The sequence below is a fragment of the Leopardus geoffroyi genome, chromosome D1, assembly GCF_018350155.1.
Source record: "Leopardus geoffroyi isolate Oge1 chromosome D1, O.geoffroyi_Oge1_pat1.0, whole genome shotgun sequence".
Classification (NCBI taxonomy): Eukaryota; Metazoa; Chordata; class Mammalia; order Carnivora; family Felidae; genus Leopardus; species Leopardus geoffroyi.
In genome coordinates this window covers 111,423,171-111,440,295 of record NC_059329.1, presented here as the reverse complement: position 1 = coordinate 111,440,295, position 17,125 = coordinate 111,423,171, and the positions used below count along the sequence as shown (strand labels likewise).

At 58.1% G+C, this 17,125-nt stretch overlaps 1 protein-coding gene across 1 annotated transcript in view; it reads right to left on the bottom strand.

Moving 5' to 3' along the window:
* Positions 1-17,125, bottom strand: part of IGHMBP2 (immunoglobulin mu DNA binding protein 2) — a 97,551-nt gene that overhangs the window by 851 nt on the left and 79,575 nt on the right. The gene's annotated exons all lie outside the window — the stretch shown is intronic.

Genomic DNA, 17,125 nt, shown 5'->3' with positions numbered 1-17,125 from the left:
GTAGTGCGCGGAGTAGATGAGACAGGGAGGCTTGGCACGAAATCCGGGGCCTGCCCTGCCCCCAGGCAAGACAGCAAACCTGAGACTCACCGGGGGACAGCGCCCTCTCCGCCGCCTCCCCCTGCACACACCCCCCACCACGCAGCTGCGTTGGTTGCCAGTGTCCCCAGGGACCTGCAGTGGAGAAGGGCGTCCTCTGGGTGGGGACACCGACACGGGCTCAGCCTGAGGATCGCTTCCCATCACACCGGGGCCACTGGCGGAGGCTTGCACCGTCGACAGGGAACTTTCTCTCCCAGGACACCCACCTGGAGGTTGCTTGAAACTTGGCTTGAAAATCAGAAATGGCCCCCTGGGAGCACCTGGGTGGCTCAGTGGGTTGCTCATCAGATTCTTGGTTCGGGCTCAGGTCATGATCTCACGGTTCGTGAGTTCGAGCCCCGTGTCAGGCTCGGAAAGGACAGTTTGGAGCCTGCCTGGGATTCTCTCTCCCTTTCTCTCTGCCCCTTCCCTGCTCATGTTGTCTCTCTCTCTCTCTCTCTCTCTCTCTCTCTCTCTCTCTCTCTCTGCCTGTCCCCTACTTGTGTGAGTGCACACACTCTCTCTCTCCCTCTCAAAATAAATAAACATTAAAGAAAAAAAAAAAAAAAGAAATGCCCCCCTCGGTTCCCAAACACATGCCTGGAGATATGTTACTTGGGGCAAAGTGCCAACAACCTCGCTGTTTGTTTCCCCATTTGTTTTCTAGGGGGAATTATGGAACCTTCCTGGTGAGGCTGCAGGGGTATGTGGGAGATCACAAGAGGAGCCCAATGTCCTTGCAGCCTGGAGACACAGGCGTCACAGGTCAGGCACCCTGCACCTGCTCTGGATGCTTCTTGGTCATATTCCTTTCTTTCCTGGGCACCTCAGGCCACTCACCCCGCCCCCCCCCCATGGGGCTGGGGTCCCTCCTTACCTGCACGAGCAGGGAGCATGTGCCCACGTAGGTGTTTCTAAAGGTGGCTTTATGGGGCTTTTTAAGTTTATTTAGGGGCACCCGGGTGGCTCAGTCGGTTAAGCATCTGACTCTTAGTTTCCGCTCAGGTCATGATCTCGCAGTTTGTGAGTTCAAGCCCCGCATCGGGCTCTGCGCTGACAGTGTGGAGCCTGCTTGGGATTGTCCCTCTCTGTCTCTCTCTCTCTCTCTCTCTCTCTCAAAATAAAAATAAACTATTTATTTATTTGTTTATTTTTATTTTGAGAGAGAGAGAGAGAGAGAGAGAGAGAATGAGCGGGGGAGGGGCAGAGGATCCGACCTCGAGATCACAAACTGCGAGATCACGGCCTGAGCCAAAGTCTGACGCTTAACCGACTGAGCCACCCGGGCACCCCTCTTTGTGGGTTTTATTCATTCCTTCACTCATTCGTCCACCCACCTGCTGCCCACCTACCACGCCAGGACTGCCTCGGGCGCTGTGGAATAATACAGGAAGGGGCTCACGGGCTTTTAAGATAACGAAGAATTCCCAAATCCTTTGTCACTCTTCAGTCTCGAAACCGCTGCTGAGAACAGAGCAGAAATTTTCCCACTGTTGTGTCTGGGGAAACTGAGGCTCAGAGGGGCCACGTGCTCTGTCCGCAGTCACACAGCGGCCCGGCCAAGCCTGGCCAGACACTGGGAGAGCCCGGCTGCTGAGCCTGCGGCCGCCTGCAGGGGCGCTAGTGAGCAAGCCCCCTCGTCAGGGCCCCGGGGACACCCCCCTGGCACAACGAAATGCGGCCCAGGCCACAGCCTTGCTATTCTCAGCGCTCTCACACATGACCCACGCAAAGATCTGGGGAGACCCACATCATTTGTGGTGCTGGGGACGGTGCGGCTCGGGGCGGCAGCCAAGGGAGGGGCTGTGGGTGACAGGGGGCGGGAGGGGGGGGCGGGGCGTGTGGGGTTGGGGTGCCGCCCTGGGGAGAAGGCCCGAGGGTGGCGAGCCTGGAGTGAGGGTCTGGGAGAGTCGGGGCCCAGTCGGGCCACGTGGAAGGCTGGCGAGCTGGGCGGAATCCGGGGCCCTGCCAGGTCAGACCCAAGCACAAGCACGTCTTCCTGGGCTGGGGGCCCGGGGTGCAGCCCCCAACACAGGGCTGGAGGCAAGCTGGAGAAGCCAGGGAAGGGAAGGAAGCCACAGAAGGCACATTACCAGCCGGCAGCAACGGGGCTCAGTCCCAGCGGGGACCTCGCAGAACCAGCCCCTCTATGTCAAGGAAGCCGATGTGCCCCCAGCTACCCGGGCACAGTCCCACCTGCCTGAGAGGCTGTCCTAGCCTGTCCCTGTCCTATTAGCCTGACCGGGATCCGTGAGCGCGCAATGCTACCATCGGACGCCAGGGGCAGCCGCTGCGACCGTCCCGCCACGCCCCTGCTCGCTGAGCACCCCGTGTGCGGGGCTCCGGGGCGCAGCGAGGAGCACCCAGCCAGGCCTTCTCTCTCGGAGGCGGCAAGCCGTCTAGGAAATCGGAAATGAGAAGGGACTCGGGGAAATGAAAAAGCATCCGTGGCATCCGTGCACGGAGGGCCCGACGGATGAGCAGACAAAACAGGACATGTCCAGGCAATGGCATATTTTTCAGCCACAAAACCGGGCGAAGAGCTGAGTCTTAAAAACGATTCCGCCGAGTGGAGGAAGGCAGATTCACTTGTGTGAAACGTCCAGAGTAGGTAAGTCCACAGAGACAGAGGGAGGGTAGTGGGAGCTGGGCCTGGAGGAGGCAGGGTGGGGACCGACCGCCAGTGGGCTCGAGGTTTCTTTTGGAGTGATGAGAACGTTCTGGAATTAGACAGCTGTGGCGTCTGCACGACCGTGCGACTCTACTAAAAACAGCTGAACTGTGCACTTTGGAAAGGTAAATGTGGGAGGCACCTCGGGTGGCTCAGTTAAGCGTCGGGCTTCGGCTCGGCTCATGGTTCATGGGTTCGAGCCCCACACTGGGCTCCATGCTGAAAGTGCAGAGCCTGCTTGAAATTCTCTCTCTCTGCCCCTCCCCCCTTTCTCTCTGTCTCTGTCTCTGTCTCTCTCTCAAAAATAAAATAAAATAAACTTTTTTCAAAAGGGTAGGTTTTATGGTAGGCGAATTACATCAAGCATGGTGGCGGGGCCATCTTTAGATGAGATGGTCCAGGAGGGCTTCTGGGAGGAGGTGACATTTTAGCTGAGGGCTGAAGGATGAGGACGAGATGGTCACAGAGTGGGGCAGGAGGAGGCGTGGCGTGTGGAGGGAGCGACAGCGGGCTGAGGACAGTGACCTTGAGGGGAGGGCCCGAGGTGACGTGAGGGGACAGCAGCTGACCCCGCGCGGCCCGGCATCCGTGCTGAGGGTGCGGATCCAGGGCAGGGCTGCTGGAGGGTCAGGGTGGGGGAGAGAGACACGACGGGGTTTGTGCTCTCGAAGCGTGGTGGGCTGGGGTTGGGGTGGTGGATGAGAAGAAGCAGGAAGCAGACCCCCACCCCCATCCAGGAGACCGGACGCCTCCTGGGGATCACGGGACTAGTGCCAGGGGTTCCGTGGCAGAAACACGTCCCCCGCCAACACCCCGTGCCTTGAGAGGGCCGTGGGTGGGACACGATGAGGCCCAGGCAGGGAGAGAAAAGTTTGGGGTGCTACAGCACAGAAAGGAAGCTCTGTGGGGAGGCCCGCCTCGGGGCTGCAGGAAAGGCAGATTGGCTAAGCAAGAGACACTGGGGCGGGCACGGAAGCAGACCCCAGAACCATCCAGAATGCGGCCTGGACTTTGAGCTCGCTGTCAGGCCAGCTGCCCAGGGCTCCTGGGCACGTCCCAGGCCCACGGGGCAGAGACCAGGACCGGGAATCCCAGGGCCTGGAGTCTGGAAGGGGGGTGGGCGACCAGGACTGGAGGCCAAGGAGGCACTGGTGATCATCCAGGCTGGGAGGACTAGGTCCTGCCTTGACCTACAAGAGCCCAAGCCAGGCCAGGGGACCTGGAGGTTCAAGGGCAAGGTTTGCTCTGTGGGGGGAGGGGGGTCCCCACCTGTCCCTCGGGGGGCTGAGGGGCCGTGCGAGCCCCGCAGAGAGCCGGCAGCATCCTAGCAGCTGGAACCGGCCAGTCGCTCGGAGAGGGATGCCTTCGGAGCCGACCGTGGGTGCCTCACTGAAGACGCTCACTCTGCATCAAGCGGGGTCCTCACGGGGCGTGGGGGTCAGCACAGGGTCCGCCACGGTGTCATCCCCGGGAAGGGGCAGACGGGCACAGAGCACTTACGACCGGACTGCGTGCTCTCGGGGGGCCAGGAGGCGGGATTGTCTCACCCACCCCCAGGGGGCTCCCCTCGGACGCTGAATCCGTAGTAGGTCAACTCGGCCAACGTTTGTTGAACGACTGACCAAAGCTACCCACGCTGAACGGAAGCAGTGGGGCAGTGGCCCTGTTCAGGAAAGAGTAACGAACTGAGTGTGGGTGAGGAGCAAGGCTTTACAGGAAGGCTTCCTGGAAGAGGTGACGTCTGAGCTGGAGCCTGAAGGACGCATGGGAGGTTTCCAAGGCACAGCAGGAAGAGAGAATCGCGTGAGCACAGGCCTGGAGGTTGGAAGGGGCCGCACCAACCGGGGAACTGAGCAGTCCGTGCCTGGGGTGGGGCTGGGAAGGTTGAGGGGACCCTTCCGGGAGGGGCGTCCCTCTGCCAGGAACTCCCCGCCTGAGCTGAGCCGGGACGGTCCAGCGGCTCCCTAACTGGTTAGGCTCCTTGGATGCCCAGCTTCTGGCCTGGCTGAGGGTCTGCCTGCTTCTGATTCCTGAAGCTTCTTCCCCAGGGCGGCCACAGACACCACCGCTGAAGACAGAAGCGAGGAAAATCCGCATTTCTGCCGGAAGGGACTTTGGAGCCAGGGGGACGTGCATTCACTTGGGTGCAGGGAGAGACCTTGGGCCCAGCCTACACTTTGCAGGCTGCCCTCCCCTCCCGCAGGGAACCCCACTGCAGAAAGAGGCCTCAAAGACGGGAAGTCGCACCCTCCCCCAGAGTCAGGGAAGCCGTCGGGGTGTAGGGTGCAGCCCCGGGACGGAACCCAGGGCTCAGCAAACAGCACGAGCTGAAACTCAGCCTCACCCACCCTGTCAGCCAGGCGCACTTGAGCAGTGCGCAACCCAGCCACAGTACGTGGCGGGCCTGCTCGCGGCTCTCTTCGCAGGGCCTCTGCGGTCTGGTGCCGGGGGCCTGGAAAGACCAGGATGCCCACACGCTTCGTGCTCAGCTCTCTGGTGCTGCTTGTTTCTATTGAAGAATGGTCGGCTGCGAGCTGTCATCAACCCTTTGGCTTTCAGAGCAGATGTTTCTGCTGCTGTTTAGCAAGCGGGGCTTGAAGGCAGGTGGGGGGAGAGGGAACAGTGATGCTATCGTTTTTTGATCTCCCCAGATTGCCCTGTAAAAACGGGCAGGGCACCTCGGGAGAGCAACACCCAAAACGCACGGCGGAACGAGGCGGCACGTGCGAGGGGGCAGGGGCGAGTCGCCCACGGGCTGCGAGCCAGCGCAGGAGAGGACGGGAAGGGAAGTCAGCCAAGGACTGGCCGGCAAGCTTGGCGGCCCCTTCGGAGAGCAGGAGAGCAGGAACTGGAAGGGGACACACAGGCCATCAGCCCAAGCAGGTGGTGGCAAGGTCTCGGTGCCCGAGCCGTCTTGAGCTGACAAAGCAAAACCTCGGAAAGGAACCGGCTGGGGGTCGCCTCTGATGGGCAGGGGTCCGGGAAAGAGGGACAGTTTGCGGCCCCCCGCCTCCTTCCCAGTAGTCACAAAACCTCACCTCGCCGGGAGATACCCAAGCAGCAGAAAAGAACTATGGTCAAAACCCACACAGAGACACCGCGAAAGAGACGAGGGGGAACAGCGACGCCCTCCCCAGCCCGTGAAGACCAGCCACGTGGGACATTTCAAAATGAGTGGCCGTTTTACTGATTTTTAAGACGTTTGCATCCCCAGAGCTCGTCCGGTAACTGGACGTCCGTCCCTTTTGACCCCCTTCGCTCACGTCCCCCAGTCCCCTTCCCCCCACCTCTGGCAACCACCGATCTGTTCTGTGTCTGCAAGTTTGGGGTTTTTTTTATTTTATCATTTTTTTTTAGAGAGGTATTTATTTTTGAGAGAGACAGAGGCGGAGTGCAAACGGGGGAGGGGCAGAGAGAGGGAGACACAGACTCCGAAGCCGGGCCCAGGCTCCGAGCCGTCAGCCCAGAGCCCGACGCGGGGCTCGAACCCACGGACCGTGAGATCGTGACCCGAGCAAGCCAGAATTAGAACGAGCACAGAAGTGAAGCGATCGGAGAAAAGGACAATTTCGAAAGAGGTGGCTGCAAAAAGAATGAAAACAGGAGAGGAAATTAAGAAATGAGAACAAAAGCAGAAAGGAACGTGAGAGCCAATGAGTACTACAAACAAAAGCAGGAACCTTGAAAATGAAGGGGCGCCTGCGGGGGGGGGGGGGGGGGGCTCCGTCGGTTGGGCGTCCGACTTCGGCTCCGGTCACAATCTCGCGGCTCGTGGGTTCGAGCCCCGCGTCGGGCTCTGCTGACGGCTCGGAGCCTGGAGCCTGCTTCGGATGCTGTGTCTCCCTCTCTCTCTCTATCTGTCTCCCCTGCTCACGCTCTGTCTCTGTCTCTCTCTCAACAATAAATAAACATTAAAATAATTTTTTTTAAAGGTTTGCAAGGTGTAAGTAAGGCAGAATTGTCTAGATGTTTGGCACCAGGTACATGGTGCCATGGTACGTGGCCCTGGGGAGGAGCCATGTGGTGGCTCTGAACACCCCTCCCGGGCCACCCATGGTGGCCAAAGGTGGTGGCCTCCAGCCCCCTCCCTGACCTGCGTTTCCCCTCTGCTCTGGGGCTTTGGGTCAAGGTGCGCAGGGACTGCTTCCCTTATCCTCTGGGATTTCCAGACCTTTCCCCCAAACCTCCTCTTACATTCACACAAGCCTCGATTTCCACATTAAGGTCCTTATTTCTGGAACACAAGGAGAGGCTCTGTTTTCTTTTCTTTTCTTTTTTTTAATCTGTATTTATTTTTGAAAGAGAGAGAGAGAGAGAGAGCGTGAGCAGGGGAGGAGCAGAGAGAGGGGGAGACACAGAATCCAAATTAGGCTCCAGGCTCTGAGCTGTCAGCCCAGAGCCCGATGTGGGGCTCGAACCCACAGACCGCGAGATCATGACCTGAGCCGAAGTCGGACGCTCAACCCACGGAGCCCCCCCCAGGCGCCCCTCTGTTTTCTTGATCAGACTCGGGCAGACGGGCAGACGATGCTTTCTGTAACAGAAGTGCGGCTTGGGGACGAGAGTCCGGAATGAGGCCTCTCGCCTGGTTACATTTAAAGGCACCTCGTTGCCAGGAGTGAATGGGACACTGGTATCCACAGTCACCCGCAGTCACGTGGAGCCTGTGCAGCCACACCGGGCAGACTCTAAGCCACAGGTGGGTGACCACCCAGTGAGACCAAAGAACAGACCTGGAGACAGAAATCGAGACACAGGCTTATCGGGGGAACTTACGTACAGGGCGTCCAGGAACGGCCGCCCGAACAGAGCACCCGCTGTGGGGATCTGGGGGCCGTGAGTTTTTATACCCGAGCAGCTCGTCCCCTCCCTCCTTCGTGGCCAGCCCTCCAAGGACGTCAACGCCCCCCAGACATTCCTCATTATGAGGGAGATGCTCCGGGCTGGCCACCCCCGAAGCCCCTGACCTTGAAGGCAGAACGGTAAGACCTTCTACATTCGCTGCTGGAGGGGAACCCAGAGGCATGATGGGATCCGCACTTTGTCAAGACACCGATTAGTGGGGGCGTCCGGGCTGTGCAGGCCCGAACCCGCCTTCCAGCAAGTACCGTAGAGTCAAGTGCCTCCAGGGGCGCCTGGGTGGCTCAGTCAGTCGGTTAAGCAACCGACTTCGGCTCAGGTCACGATCTCACGGTCGGTGAGTTCGAGCCCCCCGTCGGGCTCTGTGCCGACAGCTCGGAGCCCGGGGCCTGCTTCGCATTCTGGGTCTCCCTCTCTCTCGGCCCCTCCCCTCCCCTCAAAAGGAAACATTAGAGAAAATTCCGTTAAAGAATTTCCAACAGCGCCTGGGTTTCTCATTTTGCTCGGAACGAGAGATGGTCAGAGACGTGGGTCGACACCGCCTCGTTGGCAGGGCCTAAGGGACCGGAGGGATTTGGAAGGGACGCTTTTGGTCACAGGAGGTCTGGGGAGGAGGCACGGGGAGGAAGGAGCGGTTTCAGTGGGCACAAAGTGTGAGGCCAGCTTCACAGAAGAGGCCCCCGCAGTCAAGTGGACAAGGTGACGCCCTCCGACGTGGGTCGGCCCGCGCCTTCAGCCGCCCTGCTCCGCGTGGCTCCGCGCCTCCCTGCTGCCCCCCCATCCAAGCTGATACAGCGCAGCCGGGGCCGAGAGCCGGGCGCCCAGATCGGACACCCTTCCCCAGAGGACGGCCAGCCACTTGGGTGGCAGGTTGATTTCGGCGGACCCCTTCCCCTGTCACGGAAGGGACGGTTGTTTTTCCTGGAGCCACCACCCGCCCTTAGCGTGACTACGCCTGCTCCGCTTGCAAGGAATCCCCGACACAATCACCGTCTGTGGACTTGAGGAAACGCCTTGGTCCCCACACAAGTCATACGACCGCTTCTGCTCGGGGAGCTCACTCCTCCACGAATGCAGTGCATCGGTAGGCTTTTGCCCACCGGACTCCGTCCCGCCTCGTTTCCCATCATCCTAGGTATTGCTGAGGGAAGGGGTGGCCCTTTTGATGGCTGGGTGACAAAACTTTGCAGGACCCTAGGATGCAGTCCGGGCTCTGAACCAAGAAGGGGGTTACGATGCTGTCTGGGACGCCTGGTCCTGGGGCCTAGCAGGCAGTAGGGAGTGTGTGCCTGGACCCCAGGAGAGCCTCTGAGGCTCCCCTCAGAGCTCCCATGTCCCGGTACGTATGTGTGGGGAACCCCAGCAACCCCCAAGAGGCGGGCCCCCCGAGGGCGCAGAGGGCAAAGGGAACGGTCTGGGATGGGCAGAGGGAAAGGAGGCCTCACCTGCCCCGCTGGAACCACAGGAACAGGGCTGTTGTAGGTGTGGATGGGTTCTTTCCCCTTCTCCCCTCCTGCGCCAGCTAATAGAAAATGTGTTACGGGCGCCTGGGTGGCTCCGTCGATTAAGCATCTGACTTCGGCTCGGGTCATGATCTCAGGGTCTGTGACTTCGAGCCCCGCGTCGGGCTCTGTGCCGACGGCTCGGAGCCTGGAGCCCGCTTCGGATTCTGTGTCTCCCTCTCTCTCTGCCCCTCCCCTGCCCACTCACTCTCTCTCTCTCTCTCTCTCTCTCTCTCTCTCTGTCACTCAAAAATAAATAAACATTAAAAATTAAAAAAAAAAAATGTGCTAACAGTGGCTGCCCCGTGTCTGGTATTCCAGTTACAGGATCCAGAAGGGAGTGCGGCTCAGCTAGAAGGAGCGAACACCACCACCCAGAGATGGGTTAAGGGGCCTTTAGGACCGGAGTGAGCCCTCGAACGCTTGAAACTAGAGTCACCATGTGACCCCGCGATTCCGCGTCTGGCAAATCCCCACGGGAAGGGAAAGCAGCGTCTCCAAGAGACTTTGGCAAAGAGGCCCTCACTGTGTTCACAGCAGGGCGATTCCCGGCAGCCGAAACGCGCGAGCCAGGTGTCCACCCACGAACGACCAGATGCGCACCACGGGGTCGATCCGAACCCCGGAGCAGTCGTCAGCCTCCGACACCTGCCACGACCTGGACGGACCCGAAGGACGCTGCGCTGAGCGGAACAAGCCAGTCGCGAAAGGACCGACGCTGTGTGATTCTGCTTCTGTGAGGTCCCCCAGAGTCGCCCAATTCGAGGCAAGTGGGAAGGTGGTAGCAGGGAAGGGTGGGGGAGGGCTGGAGGGTGACTGTTGCACGGAGACAGAGCTTCTATTCTGCAAGACAAAAAACTCTGGAGATGGACGGTGGGGACCGTCCCACAGCAGTGGGGATGCGCTTAAATGCCACGGAACCATGCCCTTAAAACGATTAAAATGGCAAAGTTGGTGTTACGTGTATTTTCCCACAGTTTTTTTAAGGTCCTGGAATTTAAAACTTCTTGAAAAGAAAAAAAAGGACTTCACACACACACACACACACACACACACACACACACACACACACCTCAGTGTGATCTATTCAGCTGGCAGACAGAACCAGGCTTCGGGGCAAATTCCAGATCAAACAGATAGATGTACCAGCAGCAGAACAATCTTGAGTTTTATCTGGAAAACAGCTACTTGTGCCCGAAAGTTAAGGAACCGTGGCCTCCCACACACAGGAGACACCAGATCACTCAGACCCGAGCGCAGCTCTGCGATTTTGCACTAGACCCGGGAAAACCGGGTCTAGAGACTGCGGGTCTCGGCCTGTCTCTTCCCGCGCCCGCCGCCCTCCCGGGGCCCCCGCCCAGGTTTGCAGGCGTCAGTGGTCACGATGACCCAATGACGGAGGCTGAGGCCACGGGGAGCTGGAGACCAGTCCCCTCAGACAAGGTGGGATCTTGTCACAACGCCTTTCCTCCCTGGCTCACTTCCCCGCTTCCTTGGAGGGCTTCCTAGGATCATCACCCGAGTCACTGCCCCGGCACGTTAAGTACACTTGAAGCGGAGGGAAGGACACGGTGGAGGCCGGGCCCCTGGCAAGGAGTCTGGGCCAGAGGTGCCAAAAACCCGCCCCAGGGTAATGGCCCTGGGGAGGGAGAGAAGTGGACACAGTTGAGAAATTTCCAGGCACTAGGGAAGTGAGGGGTTGGAAACTGGGCAGAGAGTCTCAAACCGGAACGATGGGACGCCGGCCAGATGCTGTGCCTGGAGGCATCCTGACCTTGGCTTGAGGAGGCAGCTCTTCACCTGGGCTGACAGGGGGCTGGCGGCTGCACCCACCTCCCCAGCCTCAGCACACACACCTCCCCACTCCTGCCCCCGGTCACCCTTTCCGTTCTTCCAACGCACCAAACCCTTACTACCTCAGGGCCTTTGCACCTGCTGCCCTTGTCCCGGATGCTGCAGGTCTCGCTAAAGCAGAAAGAGATTTTATCCCCCTGGCCTTGCTGGGTAGCCCTACCGGCCACCTGTGTTACTTCCCGATGCTGCAGCAGCAAAGGACCACAAATTCAGGGCCTTAAAACAACAAACATTTATTCTCTTGTAGCTCCGGAGATCAGAAGTCTAAAACCAAGGGGGAGGCAGGGCTGGTCCCTTCTGAAGCACCTAGGGGAGACGCCATTTCCTGGTTTTTACAACTTCTAGAACCCACTTGAGTTCCTTGGCTCAAGGTCCCTTTTCATACCCCTCCAACCTCTTTGATCCGTCGTCACATCAACTGCCTCTCCCCACCGACCCCATTCACCACACATCACTCGGAGCCTTCTGCCTCTGTCTTTTAAGGGCCTTATAATTTGCAGGCTCGCCCAGATAATCCAGGATAATCGCCCGTCTCAAGATCCTTAGCTTTATCATATCTGCCAAGTCTCCTTTGGTTTGTAAGGTCACATATTCTCAACCCTGGGTATCAGGAGGTCAACATTTCAGGTGGCCGTTATTCACTTTACGTCACACCTCCCTCAGTCTCGATCACCATAGTTGCTCCTCCTCCTCACTACATGGATCTCAGTGGGAATTTCTGTGTTCATTCGTTTCTTTTGCCGGCTACTCTCCCTTCCGCCTGTTCTAGTTTATCCACTCCTCTTTCCCAGCACCATTGCTGGTGTTCAGTAAATATGTGGTAAATGTAGGTAAGAAAGGATAGATGGTGTGTGGGTGATGGACGGATGGATGGTGGATGGATGGATGGACGGACGGACAGGTCACATGTGGATGGATGATGGATGGATGGACGAACGGACAGATCATATATGGATGGATGATGGATAGACAGACGGACAGATCACGTGTGGATGGATGATGGATGGATGGACAGACGGACAGGTCACGTGTGGATGGATGATGGATGGATGGACAGACGGACAGGTCACGTGTGGATGGATGATGGATAGACAGACGGACAGGTCACATGTGGATGGATGGATGGATGGATGGATGGACAGGTCACATGTGGATGGATGATGGATGTATGGATGGACGGATGGACAGGTCACATGTGGATGGATGATGGATGGACGGACGGACAGGTCACATGTGGATGGATGATGGATGGATGGATGAACAGATCACGTGTGGATGGATGATGGATGGATGGACAGACGGACAGGTCACGTGTGGATGGATGATGGATGGATGGACAGACGGACAGGTCACGTGTGGATGGATGATGGATAGACAGACGGACAGGTCACATGTGGATGGATGGATGGATGGATGGATGGACAGGTCACATGTGGATGGATGATGGATGTATGGATGGACGGATGGACAGGTCACATGTGGATGGATGATGGATGGACGGACGGACAGGTCACATGTGGATGGATGATGGATGGATGGATGAACAGATCACGTGTGGATGGATGATGGATGGATGGACAGACGGACAGGTCACGTGTGGATGGATGATGGATGGATGGACGAACGGACAGATCATATATGGATGGATGATGGATAGACAGACGGACAGGTCACATGTGGATGGATGGATGGATGGATGGATGGACAGGTCACATGTGGATGGATGATGGATGTATGGATGGACGGACGGACAGGTCACATGTGGATGGATGATGGATGGACGGACGGACAGGTCACATGTGGATGGATGATGGATGGATGGATGGACGGACAGATCATATATGGATGGACAGATCACATGTGGATGGATGATGGATGGATGGATGGACGGATGGACAGATCACATGTGGATGGATGATGGATGGACGGACGGACAGATCACATGTGGATGGATGATGGATGGATGGATGGACGGACAGATCATATATGGATGGACAGATCACATGTGGATGGATGATGGATGGATGGACAGACAGATCACATGTGGATGGATGATGGATGGATGGATGGACAGACGGACAGGTCACATGTGGATGGATGATGGGTGGACGGACGGACAGGTCACATGTGGATGGATGATGGATGGATGGATGGACGGACAGATCATGTACGGATGGACAGATCACATGTGGATGGATGATGGATGGACGGACGGACAGATCACATGTGGATGGATGATGGATGGATGGATGAACAGATCACGTGTGGATGGATGATGGATGGACGGACAGACAGATCACATGTGGATGGATGATGGATGGATGGATGGATGGACGGACAGATCATATATGGATGGACAGATCACATGTGGATGGATGATGGATGGATGGACAGACAGATCACATGTGGATGGATGATGGATGGATGGATGGACAGACGGACAGGTCACATGTGGATGGATGATGGGTGGATGGACGGACGGACAGATCACATGTGGATGGATGATGGATGGACGGACGGACAGGTCACATGTGGATGGATGATGGATGGATGGATGGACGGACAGATCATATATGGACAAACAGATCACATGTGGATGGATGATGGATGGATGGACGGACGGACAGATCACATGTGGATGGATGATGGATGGATGGATGGACGGATGGACAGATCATATATGGATGGATGATGGATGGACAGACAGATCACATGTGGGTGGATGATGGATGGATGGATGGACGGATGGACAGGTCACATGTGGATGGATGATGGATGGACGGACGGACAGGTCACATGTGGATGGATGATGGATGGATGGATGGACGGACAGATCATATATGGATGGACAGATCACATGTGGATGGATGATGGATGGATGGATGGACGGATGGACAGATCACATGTGGATGGATGATGGATGGACGGACGGACAGATCACATGTGGATGGATGATGGATGGATGGATGGACGGACAGATCATATATGGACGGACAGATCACATGTGGATGGATGATGGATGGACGGACGGACAGGTCACATGTGGATGGATGATGGATGGATGGATGGACGGACAGATCATATATGGACAGACAGATCACATGTGGATGGATGATGGATGGATGGACAGACAGATCACATGTGGATGGATGATGGATGGATGGATGGACAGACGGACAGGTCACATGTGGATGGATGATGGGTGGATGGACGGACGGACAGATCACATGTGGATGGATGATGGATGGACGGACGGACAGGTCACATGTGGATGGATGATGGATGGATGGATGGACGGACAGATCATATATGGACAAACAGATCACATGTGGATGGATGATGGATGGATGGATGGACGGACAGATCACATGTGGATGGATGATGGATGGATGGATGGACGGATGGACAGATCATATATGGATGGATGATGGATGGACAGACAGATCACATGTGGGTGGATGATGGATGGATGGATGGATGGATGGACTGTTGGATGGATACGTGGATGAACGAATGAATGAATGAACAAATGAATAATCTCCCTCATGAAGGACAGAGGAAAATGTCGGCTTCTGCATTCATTCCCAGGATGCACTTTCCATCACAGGTGGTCCAGCCTAGCTGGAGAAAGGGGAGAGTGGAGGAGGAGGGGTTCGCACTCACCCTTGCCCATCAGGAAAGCCAGCCAGGCCTTGCAGAGACCTTTGAGTAACGTGCACAGCTGGAGCCAAAAGGGCGAAGGCATTAACCGGGGAGACCCAGACCACGTCCACGTTTGCCTGGTCTCCTGGAGGATCTCAGCCAAGGGCAAGAGATCAGGGCGGAACACAGGGCCCGAAGGAACCAGCCTCTCACCGTAAGAAGGGGTGCAGTACCGGGCCATAACACAACACGGGTGAACCTGACGACTTTATACCGAGGGGAAGGAACAAAGCACGAGAGACCGCTGCGTGTGTAATTCCATTTCCATCGAGCGTCAGGACAGGCAAGTAAATCCAGGGAGACGGACGGTGGATTCGTGGTCACCAGGGGCTGGGGAGGGGGGGGGGGGTGCAGAGTGACCGCTCGCGGGTACAGGGTTTCTTCTGGGGGTGACAACGCGTTCCCTACTGAGACGGTGGTGACGGCTGCACAAGTCTGTGAATACACTAAAACCACCATATACGTTAAAGAAGTGAGCTGTCTGCTGTGTGAACCAGATCTCAGTAGCCCTGCTGAGAAGGGCGAAGACTGGCCTACCGGAGCTGCAGGGGAAGATGGGCACGGGGCATAGAGCAGAAGCATCACCAAGCCCCCCCCCCCCGCCCCTGCCATCCCTGTGTAGTACAACTTGGGAAACCGAGCCTCAGTTTCCCCTGGTTCATCAGAGGCAACGCCAGGACGAGATCCCGGGGCTCTGGACCTCTCCCCGTATCTCAATGCCTCCGTGCCCCGTGCTGGGGGTGCAGAGATGAAGCGGCCCCAGCCCCCAGCTCAAGTCCTGCAGTGCGGGTGGGGGGCTGGGGGGGGGAGTGCAGGTGTCCAAAGGAAACACACAGTCACTCCTTGGGCCTCAGTTTCCTCACTTCCAGAATCTGGGCACCTTGCAGGCAGGGCTCACGACTGTTTCATTCATCAGTGGCTTCCCAGAGCCTAGAACGGCGCCTGGCACAGGACAGGTGCTCAGTATACACGTGTTGAATGAAACCTGTGAGACGGGGGGTGTTGTAGGATTGAATGACGGAACTGATGGCGGACCCGACTCACAGGACACAGGAAGGTGCAGCTGTGGTTGTCCTGGTGACCCCTGCACCTGTCCCTGAGCGCGTGGCACAAATGGCAGCAGAAGGGTGAGGACAGCACAAGGAGGGCCCGGAGGGGCCGTTCAGAGCGGCCCGGCTGGGGTCACAGCCACCCAATTCACCTGTGTGGCACGCCTCCCTACCCCAGGGCCTTTGCTCGTGCCCATTCCTCTGCTGGGGATGCCTTCCTGCTCCTTCTCCCCCGAGTCACTCCTGCCCAACTCTCCACGGGCTCCACCATCACCTCCTCAGAGAAGCCCTCCTGAGCTACCTGGCCTCCTGCTCAGGTGTGGTTTCACGCGTGTCTGGGCCGTCTGATTCTGGTCCCCTTCTCTGGACTTCCACCGTCCTGTTCGGCAGCCTGGGGCACGGTGCCCGGCACTTAGCGGGCACTCAGTGAATGCCAGCAGGAGCAGGGAACTCCCTGGGGGCCGTGCGGTGAGGCTCAGAGGGGCCGCCGGAGGGCTGGTCCCCGCCCGGCCCGTCATCCGTCATCCGGCAACAGCAGGGCCATCGTGGACCCCAGAAGGGCCCTGTCAGGAGCCAGAACCTGCCTCCCGCCCCCAGGAAGCCCCAGCAGAGGAGGGTCCCGGCCTGCACCCTTGGCCCGTGGCCGGGGACAATTACAAATAAAGATCCTTTGTGCTGGGAGGTGGCGGCTCAGGGCACGAGGACAGGATGTGAGAGAGCAGGGAGGGACCGACCGTGGCCTTGGCGCCTCGGCACCGTCCTAAGCCCTGCGGAGGGAGCCCGGGCATGAATGAATGAATGAATGGCGACAAGCCCACACACAGAGCCTGAGGCAGCGGGAGGCCGAGCGCCAGCCCGGGGCGGGGGCTCCCTCACTGTCCCTGCGGGAGCCCAGCCCCCAGACCTGCCCCCCACGGCCCCGACTCCCTGCTCCAGGTGGGCACACCGGCTGGGGGGACCCAGAAAAAAACCCAGGTAAAGGACGACCTTCCCATTTAGGAGTCCCTCCCATTCGTCTTGAAAGAAATTTCCAGACCAAATAAGGCTTTAGAGCTCCTGTCCACTTCGCACAATTCCTTTTAAGTGTCCAAATGCAATTACACTTGGAACTTGTCTGCATCCAGCCTCCCCCGGCCTCCTCCCACCTCCCCCTGCCCCCCCCCCCACGTAAACAAGCAGCCCAGCTGGGCCCCAGCTGGCCTGCCCTGGAGAGGAGGGGAGGGTCACCCCCGCTGCCTGCTCCCTGCCCAGCCTCCTCTCCCTCTCCCTCTCTCTCTCTCTCTCTCTCTCTCTGGGGCGTAGCCATGAGCTTTAGCATCCTAGAGCCCTCCTTCTCACCCCCTCCCTAAAAACGAAGGCCCCCAAAGACCCGCTGGGCCATGCAGGGCACGGTCCAAGGCTCCCCC